Source organism: Lampetra planeri, chromosome 2 (genome assembly GCF_965212315.1).
Source record: "Lampetra planeri chromosome 2, kcLamPlan1.2.h2, whole genome shotgun sequence".
NCBI classification, from domain to species: domain Eukaryota; kingdom Metazoa; phylum Chordata; class Hyperoartia; order Petromyzontiformes; family Petromyzontidae; genus Lampetra; species Lampetra planeri.
Genome location: NC_136108.1, coordinates 17,042,356 through 17,057,683, shown reverse-complemented (window position 1 = coordinate 17,057,683; position 15,328 = coordinate 17,042,356). Strand labels below are relative to the sequence as shown.

Genomic DNA, 15,328 nt, shown 5'->3' with positions numbered 1-15,328 from the left:
GGTCCATCATAGAAGCTCGCGATTTTGGTTTAGTAAAGGGGCCAACATTAATTAAGCTGGCCGTGTTGGTATTCTCTTTGCCACCACCATTCCCTCCATTTGGCCTCACCAGACACCTCAACACCCACATCTGGTGAAAAGCTAAATCATATGGCCGAAGTAAAATCCCTTCAACTATGCAAAACACGCTGTTCTACGTCTCATTATCCAAAACAGTGATACACTGGTTAATCAGTTTAACTCTGGTTAATATAGCAGACCATTATAAGTGGGCTGTTTAACATTTTGCGTGTCATAGTGAAGCATTTTTTGCTCAGGGTACCGCTGTATTAACATCAACAAATAAGAGGAACCACTAAATACTTTTCTGGACCCTCTCATGTGTGTCACTCGCTGTGTGTCCTGTCTCTTCATGTCTTCCCCTGTGCTATTAACACCCCTGTCTCTACCACCGCACATTTAGAAGCCATCTCGGACTGTTTCACTCATGCATGAAATGTAAAAAATACGTACCCTTAATTATCTATAGTTCACTAATAATAGCAATTAATGTTCACATTAACCTGATATTCATAAAGCACGAACATCGCGTAAGAAATCGATGCCTTCACCATACACAAAATCTTCTGCGAAGAATGCACATCCACTCTGCCCGCTGTCTCGTGTAATCACTGAGCTTACCCAACACGTGCTTTGTTGCCCCTTATGTTCTCCCAAATCCCAGGTCTCTTACGGTTACATCTGTGGGGCGATAAATGCACTTCGTGATTTTTTTTTCATTTCTCTCTAAAAGTCCATCTTCAGTTAAAAGTTATTATCGTATTTGTGGATCGGGCATTGCGCAATTGTTGTATCGTCTGTTCTGTATGACCACAGAATCATACTGAAGAGTTTGTAATTTACCATACGCAAGAAGAATAAGTTATTATCGTAATTCTGCATACACATATCCATATTTACCCTCAGCAAATGGCTGTGACTTTGTTAGAACAGTTAGCAAAGGCAGTATTGTCTGAAAACATCTGTTTTTATTTATCAGTTAGCAAACACATTCATGGCTCGCTATATAAGCCAAAAAAGGCCGGTATTAGTCACAGTCGTGTGGCGAGAAGTCGCAAGGTAACAGATGGAGTCTCATACGATGCACTCAACACGCCTTGCATGATTTTTTACCAATTATCTTGCATGATTTCTTGCTTTAGGAGACAGGGTAACACGGTGGTGAGATGTTACCTACCTTGCCTGGTAAACTGAAGGAGTTTGCATGTTCTCCCTGTAGTTGTGTGGATTTTTCTCCGGGTTCTCTGGTTTTACTCTCCACATTTAGAAAACATGCGTTTTCCGTTATTTGGCTGCTATACATTTGCATTAACAGTTGGTTGGTGTGCTTGTTTTCCGACAAAATAAAGACGTATATGCACTGTACTATAGTTTGTAGGTTTTAATTATTGAAAGTATTGCCATTATCAGTATCCAAACTAAGCAACAACGTTCTCTGTTTAAACATTTTGACGATTACGATGCCAATGGCTGTCAGGTAGCAATAACAGTTTATGTTTGTGAAACCATAATGACCACAGGGTCTGTAAATTGTGGCACTACAATTGGGTTTTGACTTATTTCGCACCGTACATACGTAGTCAACCGTGCTAATCGGAGGTGCGAATGATTTTTGGTTTAAAATTGACGGGTCCTCTGATTCTGTAGATGTTTAAATTAAATTGCAGTTACTGATATAAGTGCTGTATTTATCATGCTGTACTGTAAATATATAGTGAGATTTCTTGGTTCAGTACTGTAGTCAATTGCTCGGCAGCTAGAAGTCTTGCTTGACACATCGGGTTTTTTGAACAATGTAATATTTCATTACTGGGTTTTTGGTCCTATCACGAGAACAAAATGTGTGTCGAACACCCTCCTCCGACCAACGCAGGCAAGTAATCACGTTGCCACTTGAACAAGTCTCAATACGAATACATTCCCGATGTGTGATGAGCATTCAGGTATTGTCGAATGTATTAAATGTGGAGCATATGTGACTGTTAGAAACTCTTGAAAATTGTTACACTTGTGTCATGTGCAGTTCACCTTTCATATTCTAAAAGTGCATAGGAGATGCTGCTGTGGTGTAATCGTTAGTACACTGGAATGTTTACTGTTTCGTTTTTTTACATTTTTAAAGAAAAAAATCGTTTAAAAAATGTCAATAAAAATTATAGGAATGATGGTCCACATTTACTATGATAATAACAAAGCAGACACACATGACTAAATCAGTTAGAAAATGTACCTGAAAATGTAAATAAGGCAGAGCGGTGACACAGTGGTTAGCAGACTTCACCAACCTGCACTGACCAGTACGGTAAAGTGTGGTCAAACAACCTCCATGACCCACACAGCTTGGAAGGTCATCATCCAGCAGTCGACTGACAAAGGGCTGTCGTTTGATTAAATTTAATTAATCACCTTATCAAAATATGGCTTCTTCTGGTCGAACACCGTTTTGAGACGAGGCTCAAAAGAAAGCTGTCTCTGGTGTTGACCAATCAGTTTCAAAGACAATGCATTTATTATCAGAATACGTTTTTATTTGCATTCTGACCACACGTATTATGGTTAATGCAGACATGATTCCTTGTAGAAGGTTTCAGTTTGGTGTTTTAGCATCTAAACACCTGTTTTGTTGCCAGAAAAAAAGGGGAAAACCTATTCTCATATTTCGGTACTGGCAAATGAGGTCTCATGATGTAGATGCTCACCCCGAGCCCTCATTACTCTGATAATGCTTGTCTTTGTGCCTTACGCCTTTTGGCATCCTCTGGTCTAACACCGTTTTGAGACTAGGCTCAAAAGAAAGATGTCTCTGGTGTGGACCAGTCAGTTTCAAAGACAATGCATATATTATTAGAGTACTTTTTTGCATTCTGACCACAAGTATTGTGGTTAAAGCAGACATGATTCCTTGTAAAAGGTTTCAGTTTGGTGTTTTAACATCTTAACACCTGTTTTATTGCCAGAAAAAAGGGGAAAACCTATTCTCAATTCACATCTACACGGAACAATAAATATAGTTCGGCCGATTGGCCCACTTGGCTTTCCAGAATAATGTTAACAAGTGGTAATTGTTTAGACATATAAACTCTCGACTGATTTTGCGCATCTTGAGCTCATCAGTGGTGAGGTGTACACAAAAGTAGAGTACTGATTTTATACCAGATGCTATTGGTAAGTGCCCTCCCTCTGGACCGTGCACCGTCATCGCTCGAAACAATATTGTTCAGAAGCTCACCGGTGATGCCGTGGAGCTCTCTGGGCCCACAGGACCCAATGCAGTTGCACCGCCTCCACACTCGATGCCTGCACCATTGGTTCTTGTAGTTTGGCATTGTAGAGAATACAAGTAACGGTGTTGTGTTATATGTTGCATTGAACTAGAACCCGAATCTTAAAGAGAGGGTGTTTGCCTATGACATTTGGCAACTGACTCTACTGATGAGACACTGTATGTAACAAACGGGTTCCGAGTTTTCTTGTATTGAATTAATGTGGCTGAAAATATGCAATCCAAGAGGCTGCTGCGGTGTCAATGGGGCTGTGTAAAAACGCTTTAATATATATTTGTTTACGTGGAGAGACAGATACGCGAAGGAGATATATTGTCTGTGTATCTATTCAATATTAAACATGGTCTTCTTGGCAGCAGGTGGCGGCATTGGGAGTGCTGCCAATAGACCCTGTTTTTGGAACTGCACATTGCACAATTATCTGTGTGCTCTACGTTGAGGGCGTACACTGGGTATATACAAATGGACAAGGCACATTATGGGTATATTGTAAGATAGAGCCAAGTTGGTCAATCTTTTCACTATTGGTGATGCCTTATTTGGGGAGAAACATGTCCACAACGCCTTTGCATTCCCAATTCAAGTAAAAACTTGCACCAACCCCACCCTTTCCCACCCCTCATGTGCACGTGTTCATTTGAAGTAAAGTTCAGCCAACACAATAAACACCCAATAATAATCTCTGACTTACAACACCACACAGTTAATGTATTGTTTAATGTGCCACGTATTGAAAATGTGTATGAAATAAAATAATTAAACTTAAATGGGGGGGAGTGGGGTGTGGGGGGGTACTTATTTAGCACAGGCAAAGAAAAATATCCCCCCTCCTGTAGCATTTAACAAACTGTTGGAACAAGTGATTTTAGTGAGCACCTGTGAAGACCAGTACGGCACGCCAGGGGGTTGTGTGTGTATATATATTGAACTTCTTTCGCACCGAACGCAAGCCAACCACGATAATCGGAGGGTTGGTGGCCAACACCACGCCCGACCGCCTTTGTCTCCCCAGTGCTGATGTTCACGAACCCCACCAGGTACTGATTTAATGCCGAATAAACCTAGGGGAGGTCCACTAGGACCAGTTCAAATATGTGACTGATATTGGCCGTGAGCGGGAATCGAAATCGGGTCACTGAGTTTGTAGCACAGCGCACCGACCACTGTGCCAATGCTCCCCACTTCGAAAGGGCACACACACACTCACATTCAGTTAAACACATGGAATGGGTCACTATGGCATGTAGCGCTGGTTGCTGGCAGAGAATGGGATCTGCTGTTGTAGCAGCCCTGTCTGCCAGCAGGTCATGTGATAGGCCGGATAAAGGAATGTGGGGCAAAGGTGACAGAGGGGGCACGTGAGGAAAAGCCCGGGAACCTTCTAGTAGGTTCTAGAAGGGAGGCGTGGCCAAGGGCGGAGCGATGCCACGCTGGGTGGATAAAAGGGAGAACCTGAGCAAGACTCGCGGCTGTTGGAGTGGAAATCGTCGTGCTGCAGGAGTCTGCGTCACCGTCTTCACCTCCTCAGGATTGTTGGTCAGGCAGCCTGATACCTGTCCTGACCGGTGTAGTTACTCCCTTTACCTGTGAAGGCTCCTATTATTAGCGTATCTGAGTGACTCACTAGACATGCACACATATACAAACTAAATAGTGTCATGGGAACTTAATTTTAATTATGTCCTGTCATATTTTTTTATCCCATATTGTCAAGTGAGCTTGACAACAAATGTTTTCCTATTTTGTTTTACAATAATATGATAGCTTAAATCATCCAGTCCACTGAGGTTCTCAGAGTGTGCATGCAAAGTGATTTTGACACAGGAATGATCATAGTGTAGTGAGTAACTTCAGATACACTAATAGTAGGAGGCATACACGTTGATTTTACACTTTCCACAGTATAGGGGATAACTATATACAGGTCAGGACAGCCGGCACACTGCCTGACCCAACACCGACGAGAAGGTGAAGACGGGGGACGAAGACTTGTGAAGACGACGGGTTCCATTCCCAAACCGCAGCAGCCCCGACCCAGCATGGCCTGGCTCCGCGCCTCGGCCACGCCCCCTTCTGAAACCTACCAGAAGGTTCTGGGCTCTGCCCCACGTGTCCCCTCTGTCTCCTTTACCCTACATCCGTGCCTGTCACGCGCCCTACTGGCAGACCGGCCGCTGTATCCTCAAATGCCCTTCACTGCCAGCAACCGGCGCTATGCGCTCCAGTGGCACACTTCACCTGCCATGCTGGTAGACTGGGCTATTACACCCACGATCCCACTCTCTACCAGTAACCAGCGCTACGCACCGTAGTGACCCATTCTATGTCACTACAATAGCACAGATGATTTATAGATGACACAAAACGTCCATTGTGGTGAAAATCAAATTATGAATGAAGGCAATCCATTGGCAGTAGTACACAAGTACTAATCAAGACCTCACAAAAACTGTTATTAACACTGCTTAGTACCAGAGAGTTTCAGGCAGTGGCTCTTCTTCAGAGCACAGAGAGCAGGGGTAGGAAGATGGGCTTATTCGAAATTGGAGATCACGCTGTATACTGTGTGTACTAATAACACTGGGAAGTTTAAAGGTTGATAAATGTACAGCTTTGAAATTGACAAAGTTTTCACATGGTATTTAAATGCGAACGACTTCAGAAGAATATCCAATGCCAGAAATGGCAGATTATAAAAGTGTTTCTGCTATAACCAACATAATTTCCTTCGCCTGTTCTCGCAGGCTCAATTGGCATCTTATCCCATCCCTGACCTTCCAAAATGCATTCTCATCCCCGTGAACGTCATTTCATTCTTGCTCGTTGCTGTATTTTCTTGTTCATTCCCATTGCTGCGGGAGTCCATGCTACTCCCAAATCCAAGCTAGGTTCTAAAATCGTTAATCATGTTCAGTTGTCCAAATGACCCAATTCTACTCTCATCCACTTCTGTTTCTCCCTTTCAATCCCAGTCCACTTTCAACTGCTGTCCTAGGCACAGCACACATACTCAAGCTCTGTTTTTTTATTGTGTCACTCTGACCTATATGTCTTGTTGTCTAGTGAAGCTGTTGTGCATGACCTTTGGATAACTGATTACGTATCTGTGGGCCCAGCTTTGCACCCATATGTATTATTAGACTTCCGATGTATATGCAACAAACAGAAATTCGTGTTTTGTTTTGACATGCCATTATCGAAAATGTAAAAACATACATATTCATGCAAAAAAAATAGCTTTAGCACTTTTAACATACAATTCACGTGCACATGCAGTACATGAAGATATATGCACAAAAATACAAAGATCCACCATATCTCCTCGACAGGTTATTGGGCCATGTACTTTTTTGTGCACATTTTATGAACAAAGTAGAAGTGTTAAGAACAACTACTTAGCCAAAAGTGGTAAATGAACAAATCAGCATCAAACTCAAGTTATAAAAGTAAAATATTCAAATATTCACCACCATTACCATTAAAACTGTTATGTAACTGGAAAGCATATATCAGGGTAACGTTTGAGGCATTGATCCCTGTTCAAGCGAACAGCGTGATTCTGGCCTCTCGTGGAAGTCACCTGTAACAGACCAGAATGGAGGACCCTTGTGTAGACACTCAGTACTGTTCATACAGAAGGACTTATATGAGTGAGAACCTGCTGTTTACGTAACATCAGCTGCTGAGTAGCATTTATATTACCAGACAAGCCAATTGAGACAGGGGGTCATATGAATTGGGCTAAATGTAGCATGCTGGAGTTTTAACTTCGTATAAATTACATTTTGCTCAATTCCAGAGAAAATATTTGCACCATTACATGAGGCAAAATGAGCAGAGGCTATGTTTACTTCATGGACAGCAACCAATCGCATGCCAATCCAAGCTCAGACAGTACAAAACATTCATATGTGTGGCAAAAAAGACATAGATCTCCTGTATAGCCCTAACAGACTGTAGGAGCAAGTGTTGTTAACGAGCACCCATGAAGACCAGAACGGCACACGAGGGGGTGGGTGGCCATCACCATGACCGGACGGCTTTGTCTCCCCAGTGACAATGTTTACACACTGCACCAGGTACTCATTTGAGGCTGAGTCGACCTAGGGGAGGCCTACGACCGGTTCAGATAATCGTCTCTGGTGTGTGGGAATTGAACTCTGTTCGCCGAGGTCGTAGTGTACCCTGCTAACCGCTTTGCCACCGCTCCCCTTGCACCAACACGCCACATGCATGTGTGCAGCGTGTGTGCATGTGAAAGAGCCAATGTTAGTGCAACCATTGCGTAATGAGCTCTTGGCACCCCTAGTGTTTGTTGTCTTCTTGCACTACGCATCCCATGGTTCTCCAGGACTGGGTGCACGACATGAGTAACCAGCTCTTAAGAAGATGAAAATAGTCCCGATTCTACATTTGATCTAATGGCTTTCGGGACGGCCTGTCAAGCAGAACTCCTGAACTATATTTGTTTAACGAGTGAAGCATATCGTTATAATTATTCATATATATTTCCGGTTTAAAATTACTACTTTGTCATGTATTATGCAACTTGTTAAAGGGCATATTGCCCAAGTAATGAGGACGTCATCCGCGCAAAAATTGATTTTATTTTCCACTGCCTCTTTACTTACCCCTCCCACCTGCTGGCTTTCCGGATACTTTCAGCTAAGGGTTGGATAGCTCGGGTAAATAGCAATGGCGAGAGGGGACACTCTTGCCTACTCAGATGAAAGGCCGGGAAAGTAAGGCCGTTCGTGACCACTGAGGAGATTGGTCTAATATAAAGCAAGTTACATTCATCGATGAAGGTGGAAGGAATGCTGAATTTATCCATTGCCCCATCTTTGGGGAAGAACATGTGCCATTAGGTTTCTCCTTGTGGCGGTGTGATGACATTCTCAGCCGAATCTCTGTTCTTAACAAAGCCCATTTGTGCTTCTCCAATGACTGTCAGAAAATAATTTTATAGTCTATTTGCAAAAAAAAATTTGCAAGCAGCTTATAGTCGGAGTTTAGTAAAGAAATGGGTATGTAATTCCCTACTAGCTCCGAAAGTGTGCGTGATTTATGCAAGACTGAGATCTTGGCTTCATACATGGAGCTTGGGAGGCCGTTGGTTGTGAACTTGCATTAATGGTCAGTGGCAACTGTGAGATTATAGGGGATCCAAATATTTTTTTTTTATAGAGTTCTACCGGTAAGTTGTCAGAACCTTCCGCCTTCCCCAAAAGTGACGATGCTAGGGCCTCATTTAATTATTGTAAGTTAACCATTCCATCCAGATCCTCCACCATTTGAAGGTCCAAGGGAAGGGAATATTGCTCAACAAGGTGTTTATTACCTCGTTTGTGGCAGAATCCGATGTGTTCACGGCTTCATATAAGATCTTTAAGATTATATTTTTTGAAAAAGGCCTTGGTTATGGGGGAACCCTTTATACAATGTATGGAGGTGATATTTGTCTGGTTCTGCCAGGATTTGACCAGACTTGCTAAGATTCTCCTCATGTAAAAGAAGCTTGGCTTTCTTATAGAGGGTGGTCTGGTCATTGAGGGCCTTCTCTATTTTGGTCACGTCGGTCTCCTTCATGGTATCTTGCGATTGCACGGATTCGTAGTCTTCTTACAGAGAGCCAAGTTTCTCTTCTAGCACCCGTTGCCTGTTTCTGACCTTCTTGAACTTGCGGGCTACTTTTTCCATCAACGAGTCCCTGAGAAACGCTTTAAGGGATGTCCCAGATTACCAGGGAAGATATTAGAGGATCTCATGTCACGTTGATTGCCATAAATTCTCTAACCTCGTTTCTTACTTCCTCCATCATCAACTTCTCATCCAGGAGTTGCTTGTCCCAGAACTTGAAGCTTTGCAACACCTCATCAGGGTTCAGAGTGAGTTGGATCAACACCGGTGTGTGAGCTACATGTTCAAAATGTTAGCCTTCGTGAGTTGTGGGAGAAGGGGTTTAAATATCAGAAATAAGTATATTCTAGACAGTCGGCTCTCCAAACAACAAAACCCCCAGTCTCTCCACCACTGTGTCTCACACACAGCTGCACACGGCGCATGCCGTGCTGTACATCCAGTTTAGGGCGGAAGGGAGCCATCACTCCTGGGTTGAAAGCCACTTGTAAAGTTAATCCTGAGTAGTCAAAGGGAGCAGGATGGGAAGGGGGGTAGAGATGGTAGGAGGAGAATATAAATAAAAGGAGAGGTGAGAAGGAGAGTTCCCTGTGTCATTCAGCCCGGGTATGCATACATGTTGTCAAGGCGCCAAAGATGCAGGGCCGGCACACTCGATCCATATCGTCTGGTGACCAACAGTCTCAAACGGGACTCCTTCAGCGTTGCCTCCCGTTACCCTTTGGTCCTTGTAGAACTTCCTGAATATCTTGGGTCAGAAAATCCCACCTCCTCTCCCCGATGTGGATCTGAAGTTTACTGGGTAGAGCAGCTGCAAGCATACTCTGTCCCTTTTCACCAAAACGATATGGAATCAGCTGGGGTTAGGTCAGGGACTATGAAGACCCGGTCCCCTCCAATAGCGACTTTGCCCCTTGACATCCTTGCCATTCTGAGCATTTCCACAGCCCCTTGATGGTTGGAGAAAAGGATTACCAGGGGATATTGTCTCAGGTTGTTTATTTCCATTGAGCCATATCCTTCTTTCCTTCCGACCCAATAAACCTGAATTATCAAGTCTGGATGTATTGGCTGCCAATCTGGACTTTCGGCGTTCTTTCGTGCAGAGGGTACTTACTTTTTGATAGAGGTGAAGGCTCCCGGGGAAGAGCTACCCTCTACCCCATCTGAGAGGCCATAGGATTTTAGTTGACTTTCCCGGTCATTAGCATCCAGTCGATTTAATGCCTCTTGTAGCTATTTGAGTTTGACGTTGTGTTCTTCGTTCAGACCCCCCTCCCCTGCTCCTCAAGTGCAGCCTAAAGAAATGTCATGATGGACACTTTCCTCTCCACCCTTTCGTTGACCCCACTTCATTTTTTGCATTGAAGACCCGGTGCAAAGCAGAGTTTTCTTCCATTTGTTGTCCAATTTCCTGAGTACATTGGGAAAGTTGGTCGACCTTTTTAAGTACGATATGGTCCCAGGTCTCTCGTTGGTTGAGCAGGTCAGTGTGGAAGAGGCCTTGGACTTTTTTCCTGGGGCTCTTTCCGCCATTGAACACGTGGAGTATGGGGCAGGCAAAACACACACACAGGCTTCAGTTGCATGGGGTAGTCCCAAGACTAAAAGTCAGATGTTTCCATGCGGGGAGGAGAACGTGTGAAAATCAGGGTCTCCCCCGTAGGATTATGAGTTACAAAAAATGAGGTAAATGAACAAACTAACTAAAAAATATATAAAACTTAGTGCACTGAGCTGATATTAATGAAGGGATCAGAGGGGTCTGTTTGAGCACCGCTCACACGGTCAAGACGTTACCAGAAGTCTCGATGCAAGTACTTTTAGGGGCACAATGTGGCTCTATAGCCAGCACCACGTCCAATTGTCGTTGTCTCCCAAGAATCGATGTTCAAACATTGCACTAGGTACTCATTTAAGGCTGAGTTGACCTCGCGAAGGCCAAACGACCAGTTCAGATATTCTTCACTTTGCAACGGCTCCTGACCACATGATTGAGCAGGAATTGAACTCGGATAGCTAGGTTCGTAATGTGGTATGCTAAATGCTGCACGACCACTTCCCCCACATGTGCAGGCATACTCTTCCTTTCTAGACAAACCCAAAAAAAGACCAACTCATTTCAAAGGGAAGGAAATGGGCATTTATACAATTCTTTTTTGGAACATTAAACAACACATTAAAATAATACATTTGTGTGCACTGACATTGTATATACAATGTCAATTTCCAGTCACTTTAACCCACAACGAACAAGTCCAAAAACATCACCACCAACGACGACTCTCAAAAAATTAAACTTACTAAACAAAAAAACAAGCCAAATTATGATGATTATAAATGGACTTGGCAACACTGCAACACATGTGTAATATCTCAATAATGGCGGGAGACGAGTTGACGGGGCAGCACTTATTTATTAACACTGGTTGCACAGTAACAGGCACAGCCGAGATAACGCCTACGCTACGCGTGCCTAACTCGGCCACGCACTCAGTCTCTCCGGCTACTCTCTCCCCACGGGGAGCTATTGGACCCGCCTTGCCAGGGCACGGGTCTCAACCACTGGGTTACACAGCCCGGCCCTTACAAGGACGTCGGGCCGTGAATCCCAAGGCCTCGCCTCTGAGCCTCACAGAGTCCCGGCCCTTACAAGGGCAGCGGGGCTAGGGGTCTCAGGGCCCTATCTCTTCCTCCGTCTTCTGTCTTCACTGGTTAACGACTCCCCGAGTGCTCCCGCACATCACCTTACATAGCCCTCGACTCCAGGTGGCGGGGCCTATGCGGACCGCGATGTGGACACCCGCCTGCAGACCGTGATGTAGCCACCCACCACGCGCTGTCTCACGATCCTCCCCACCAGCACGTACCACCACTACATCACCCCCTTCCACATAGCTCGCAGCCGGCTCGGCTGCAAAAAAAAAACCCTCTCCGCGTGTGCGCCCCGTAACACCAACACAACACAACACAACCCCCGCAATAAATCCGAACATTTAACAGTAATAACAACGAACATATGTACACACCGACGAGTAAACCGAATAAATTATTTACAAGATTGACGTGTCCAGCGTCCACTCGACCCCCCCCCCCCCCCGCTCGCCCCTTGAACGGAACATTAGAACGGACGGACGGGGAACGCTGTGACGAGACGACCCGGCGGAACTGTCTCCCCCCCCCCCCCCAGTCAGGAAAAGTGGCGCGACCTAGCGCGGGTCCGCCTGGCCGGTCCATCGTACGGGACAGGACGTGTTTGACCATCCGGCGGCTCCGGCAGTCCAGGAAAGCACGGAGCAGGCTTGGAAGAACCGCACGTGCCTCGCGGATCCGGTCGCCGACGGTCGGCAGCCGTCAGTTCCGAGACACCTGGGAGCGGATCAGAAGGAGACACGTGAGGATCAGGCGGAGACATTTCCCTCCCCGAGTCGACGGCCACATCACATGCTCGGTCATCACGACATAAACGAAGGCCATATGGTGCTGAGAACGGTTTTAGCCGGGAGGGGTGAACGTACCAACAGCGCTTTCCCCACTTTATCTGAATGCACTGGGGTCGTGCAACCCGCACGACTTCCACGGGTCCCCGCCATGGCCTCAGCAGTTTCGGGGATGTAGCCAACGGCGCATGCGGGCATTGCAGCCAGGCCCTATCGCCCGGTTTCCATTCGTGCACGTACACCTTTCGTGCTCGCAACCGCTCGTTAGCAATTTGGCGAGACGTCGAATTCAGCCTTGCAGCTTCCCGCGCTTCGGCCAGTTTCGCAATGTTAAATTTAATATGGTCGGCCAATTTAGATCTAGACCGCGGATCAGGAATCCCCAGCTGGGCCTCCATAGGCGGATCGGCCTCCCGACCGTACATGAGATAAAATGGGGAAAACCCCGTAGCCGCATGGGGGGCCATCCTGTACGCGGCGAGGACACCAGGGACCTGCAAGTCCCAGTCAACCTGAGCCTCGCATACCTGTTGGCATAACATGGAAGTAATCGTTCTGTGGAGTCGCTCCACCATCCCATCAGTCTGTGGGTGGTACGGGGAGGTACGCACTTTTTTTGTACCCAAAAGGTCGCACAGCTCATGCAGTAAAACGCTCGAAAAATTTTTTCCCTGGTCGGTCAGCAAGCATTCGGGAGCACCCTTGTCCAAGACATAGCCCTGGACAAAGGCGTCCGCCACGGCCACTGCCGACTGGTTGGCAAGCGGCCACGCCATGGGCCATCGAGTGAAGTATTCCACGCCAACCAGCAGGTACTTGTTACCCCTAGGCACCGGAAAAGGCCCCAAGATATCCAGCGCAATGAGCTCGTTCGTGCGCGAGACCTGAATGGACTTTAGTGGTGGATTAGCCGCAATGGGCGGTGGTTTCCGTTGAGCGCACCCTACACACCCCTTGAGTATGTTCACCACATCGCTCCCCATCCCGGCCAATAATAGTCCCGCTGAAGCAGAGCGAGCATTTTGTTAACTCCCAGATGCAAGAGGCGTTCGTGAGCAGCCAGAACAACTCTACCCCGCATAGCAGACGGCACGACAAGCGCATGTCGCCGGGACATACTGTCCCACCTCATGAGTAGGCCCTGTTTGAGCACCCAGGAGCCGGCTCCCTTTTGCCCTCCCTCGGGACCCCCTGCCCTACGACGCAACGCGAGTAGGGAGCTGTCAGCCATTTGGAGTCGGCCCCACTCAATAAGAGGCAACGCGAGTAGCGAGTCCCCGCCCGCAGGAGTAGCGGGAACGTCGACCCACGGTGCATCGGCAGCAGCAACCAACTCTCCCCCGGGGACGGCGACATGCGGCGTACAGCGCGCCGACCCCAAAAGACACGCACATTCGGAACGAGGCGACAACCGCGACAGGGCATCCGCGTTGGTGTGGCGCAACCCCTTACGGTAAGTGGTCGTGAATTGGTAGTCCTGGAGGACCTCCAACCACCTTGATAATTGGCCCGAGGGTTGGGCGACCCGCAGCGCATATTGAAGCGCCGCGTGGTCCGTACGGACCGTAAAATGACGGCCGTAGAGATACGGTCTGAATTGCTGTACAAAAAAACCGATAGCCAGCAACTCGCGACGGGTCACACAGTAGTGCTGTTCCGCTGGTGACAAAACCCTGCTACCGTAGGCGACCACCCGTTCGACTCCCCCGACCACCTGTGAGAGCACCCCCCCAATGCCTGTGTTACTGGCATCCGTGTCCAGCAGGAAGGGTTCCGTAAAATCAGGGTAACACAAGGGCGGAGCACTCACCAAGGCGTCCCGAAGGGAGCAAAACGCGGCCTCCTCCTCCGGCCCCCAGCGAAACCTGACCCCTTTCGCTGTCAGAGCATGCAGGGGTTTGGCTATGGTGGCGAAGTGCTCAACAAAACGGCGGTAGTAGGAAGCAAACCCAATGAAACTGCGGACCTCAGTAACCGACGTGGGCGTCGGCCATGAACTGACACAGTGCGTCTTCGCGGGATCGGTGGAGATCCCCGAACGGCCGACAATGTGCCCCAAGTACCGTACGGATTCCCGAAGTAGGTGGCATTTTGCCGGTTTAAACTTTAACTTAGCCGATCGCATCCTGAGGAACACCCCCCTCAAGCGTTGGACGTGCTCCTCGAAAGTTCGACTGAAAACGATGACATCGTCAAGGTAAATCAAACAGGTATCCCATTGGAGACCAGACAAAACCAATTCCATAAACCTCTGGAACGTCGCGAGAGCAGAATGGAGTCCCATGGGTAAGCGATTAAACTGAAACAGGCCTACCGGGGTCCGGAATGCGGTCTTTGGTTTGGACTCCTCATCGAGCGGCAATTGCCAGAATCCCGATAGTAGGTCTAGCGTTGAAAAATAACGCGCCCCCGCTAATGCATCCAGAAATTCATCCATTCTGGGGAGCGGATACGCGTCAGCCACGGAGATCTTATTGAGGCGGCGGAAATCAACACAAAATCGCAAGGACCCGTCATGTTTTTTAACAAGCACAATGGGTGCTCCCCATGGACTGGATGAGGGCGAAATGATGTCGGCGGTCAGCATGTCATTGACGGCCGATTGCACGTGTTCCTTCTCGGTTGGGCTTAAACGGAAAGGATTCTGCCGAATCGGGGCCGCATCACCCGTTTCAATGTGGTGGCGTAACAGGTCCGTGCACCCAATATCATATTTGTGTTTGCTGAATACGTCCGAAAATTCAATTAGCAGGGCGCGCAGCGCCCCCAATTGCACACCTGACAAGTTACTGGAGCCCGCACATAACGAGTCCAACCACTGTTGATCTTCCCCCAATTGAAATTTCGGCGCCGGAGTGGGATCAACGTGCGCAATGAGCTGCTCTTCCACAAGGACCGGCGCCG

General features: G+C 47.1%; 1 protein-coding gene across 6 annotated transcripts in view; it reads left to right on the top strand.

Moving 5' to 3' along the window:
• Window positions 1-1,075: 1,075 nt before the first annotated feature.
• Window positions 1,076-15,328, top strand: part of LOC144729146 (diamine oxidase [copper-containing]-like) — a 38,204-nt gene continuing 23,951 nt past the window's right edge. For 3 of the 6 annotated variants that reach the window (XM_078609179.1, XM_078609123.1, XM_078609140.1), the window contains exons 1-2: window positions 1,104-1,119; window positions 12,175-12,378. The gene's annotated coding sequence lies outside the window, so the exon portion shown is untranslated. Of the gene's footprint in view, window positions 1,120-12,174; window positions 12,379-13,107; window positions 13,237-15,328 lie in introns of all 6 variants that reach the window. The other 3 variants (XM_078609159.1, XM_078609114.1, XM_078609189.1) reach the window with 3 other exon arrangements.